This window comes from Empidonax traillii, unplaced genomic scaffold (assembly GCF_003031625.1).
Source record: "Empidonax traillii isolate 1590-97213 ecotype Southwest subspecies unplaced genomic scaffold, ASM303162v1 scaffold1043:size250015, whole genome shotgun sequence".
NCBI lineage: Eukaryota > Metazoa > Chordata > Aves > Passeriformes > Tyrannidae > Empidonax > Empidonax traillii.
The window spans coordinates 218,114-221,512 of NW_020956236.1; positions in this window are offsets into that span (position 1 = coordinate 218,114).

Below are 3,399 nucleotides of genomic sequence, written 5' to 3' on the forward strand. Positions count from 1 at the left end.
GGGTTTGTGTACAGAGTTTTTGAGGATACCAAGTGTTGATTTGTCACATTCCCAAAACCCCCTTGGCATTTACCCACCCTCCTGATACTCCTTTGCTGGATAACTTGCCTGGGGATGCTGTAACCATCCAGTAGCTCCATCCCAGTGCTTGTGTGGAAGGTTTGGGTTGTTCCTGTGGACCCTAGGTATCCCACTGGGCTCTCCTGGCTTTCAGGTGGAGGTGGACCTGCCCCAGGGAATGTTTCCAAGCTGAACTCCCAAGTTTGGTCCTTTGATTTCACTGCAGATAAGACCTGTCAACACCGTGAGCCTCCCACATGAGCTTCCTGATGAAAGAAATGTTTATCTGGCTGGTCCTTTCTGTTGTTCTTGGCTCGACAACTTCCATCTGGTGTTCTGGGAAAAGGTGCAGTGTTGGGTCTCTCGACGATGCCGAAAAGAAGGCGTGACGAGAAGATGCACGAATTAAAATCTGCACCATTTTTACTGGGAAAAAAGTGCCGTGGTTTGGGTTTTTTTGTAGATAAAATGATACGAAATGGGAGTGTGATTGATAGGGTTTTTTTCCTGGATCTCATTTCTCAGGTACAGGAGTCTTACCCATTCTTCCTTAAGGCCTCCTTGCCAAGCTGGCCACCCCTTCTGCCATGGGCTGCAGCTTCTGCCTCTTCCTTGTGCTGCTGCTTCCCAAACCTGTGGGAAGATGGAGGTTAGAAATAAACCCCATACATACATCACTCCCTGTTTGTCTCTTTCAGAGCGACCGTACAAAAGCAGATGGAGCAGTGGAGAAAGGAATGGGTAAGGAATGACGCCTAACGAGGGGCAGGGACTTTGACTTCACGTTTTTCCCAAAAAGGCAAAGGAGTTCACATCTGTGTGGGGCACCTGACAGACTAGTCAGCTCCTTCATTTTTTTCCTTTGTGTTTTCTTTGGTTTTTTTTTTGTTTGTTTGGTTTTTGTTTTAGTTGTTTGTTTGGTTTTGTTGTGTTTTTTAAAAGCATGTATTTATTGGGTGTCAAGGGAAGAGCACTTCAAGCCAACAATGGGAACCATTCCAGCCTCTGCCTGGGACACACTGATGGAATTGCTGTAAAAAACTGTGTGGGGATAAAAAAAGCTTCTAGTTAAGAAGGTTCAAGTATTGTTAGGGGTAAAGTAACCTTCTAGAAGTAATGAACAAATTGTCACTGAACAAATCATATGAAAGCAACTTTGTCTAGGACATATTATTCCTGGACCTGTAACCAACTTGCCGGTAGTTTCTTAGATCACTCCGTAATCCTCCAGGAAACATCCCATTCTTGGCTTGCAGGGTGCCCAGCTGCTCGGGCCAGGTTCAAATATTATCAGTCATTCTGTGAAGGGATTTAGGTAACTTGTAATTTTGGCCATTCTCTTAAGACTGACTTCTCCAGGCCTTGAGCCTGTAAACTCCCCATTTCTCCACTCTATTAGAGGCTGAGTTACGTGTATCACCGTGATCCTTGTGAAATGAAGGCCAGGTTGGAGGTGCTCCTTTGGTGTCCATTCACAGTTCGGGAGCCAAGAGATAGTTCCTGCAGCCTCCCGCGTCCGCACGGTTCAGGAAGTTCCCAGCACAGAAACAATGAGTCCCCAGGCTGGGAGGTCTGTGAGAACACCCTGTGCAGTCCCTGCCAAGTGCAGGACCATGGAAAGGTATGTCGTGTGCTGTGCTTGGAGATTATTATCCGTTTCCAGGTACCAGTCGTGCAAAGCCAACCGGTACATTCCTGATCTCCATTTTTTGTGAAGTTCCACTGAGCTAAGTACTGGTATTCCTACGCCTGCTGAAGTATCTCTGCCCTTGCTGCCTCTTGCTTGCATTTTTCTCCTGATGCTTGACCTCACTCCATGAGAAACGCAGAGTGTTTCCCAGAGAAACCTGTGCTCGGCAGGAGTTCACCTCCACCTCCCCTCGGCGTGTTACTCAGGGTTGTGTCCAGATGGCCTTGGCTATTTCCAAGGAAGGACACTTCACAGCCCTGCTCTGGGCAGCCTGTTCAGTACTCAGTCCTTGGAGTGCTGCTCTTTGCTGGTGGCATCGCTGACCCCCCTCGGCTTGTTGACACTGGAGGGATCGATGTCAGGGAAGGAGAGGCCAATTCCCAGCTCTGTCGGTGCAGCCGACAGACAAAGGCTGGGAGGAGCTGAGATTGCACAGCGACAGGATGGGGGAAAGGGCTGGGGAAGGTGTTTTAGCCAAAGAATTATTTATTCTGTGAGATAAAACCCCATGGGCAGAAGTTGTCAGGGGAATAGGGAGGTGTCCAAGGCCAAGTTGGATGGGCCTTGGAGCAACCTGGGCTAGTGGACAGTGTCCCTGCCCTTGGCAGGGCCTTGGAACTAGATGCCTTTATGGTCTCTTCCCACCCAAATTGTTCAGTAATTCCATAATTCGTTCTATGATTTAGGTTGGGAATTTTCTGATTTCATCATGGGGGACCAGAGCAATTGTTTAAAAGGGGTTTACAGCAGGAAAACACTTCTTGTTTTTGCCCTGGAGATGGATAAACTTGTATACAGGCAGCCCCTCCTGCCTCACATACTGACTGGAAATGCTTTTCCACTTCAATCCCGGGTGTTTCTGGGCTTGGAAATATTTCTGTATTTCCCAGCATCCCCTTGGCCTCTCTCTATCTGTTTGAAAGGATGGCTTTCCTCAGGAATGGTGCTATTTTGCTTTTAAAGGACGTTTTAAAAGGCCTAAACTTAGACATAACCTTCTTCTCTGTGTAAGCCAGTGGCTTTTCCCTGGAATCCCAAAATCACATCTTATGGCAGTTCTTGGAACTTGGCGTTGATTTGTGCTTCTCATTATAAATAAGAGGATTATTTATTTTGAGGGATTGAGGAGGAGTGCCAAATGTGTGCATCCCTGTCCGTGTGCCCACAGCCGTGTGAGTGTCCAGGCATCCATGTCCTCGGTGCCAGCCTGGTGCCTGGAGCTGCTTTTTCAGGATCTGGGAGTGGCATCATCCCACGAGGGCAATTCCCGCCGCAGCGCTGCTTTCCCTGCAGACAGCCTGTCAGAGACCCGCCGTTTTTTTTCTCCTTCATCTTTTCTTTTTCCTCCTTTTTTCCAATCCCCCGCTCCCGCCGCGGTCCATGGCCGGGGCTGCGCTGCCACCTGGCGTCGGATCGCGGGTGGGAGCTGGGAAGGAACATCCCGCTCCCTGGGAAAAGTGTTTTTTTTCTGCTGCCTCTCGGGGCCGTATGACCTTCAGAAAACCCCACCAACAAAAAAACAACTCTCCAAAACAGAAAACAACTAAAGAAGGGAAACAGACGTTGTTGGTACCTCCCAGAGAGCTGGAGCTGCCTCCCTGGGAAGAGGTTTTATTGGATGTTATGTTATCTTTATGTTGTTAGTAGGT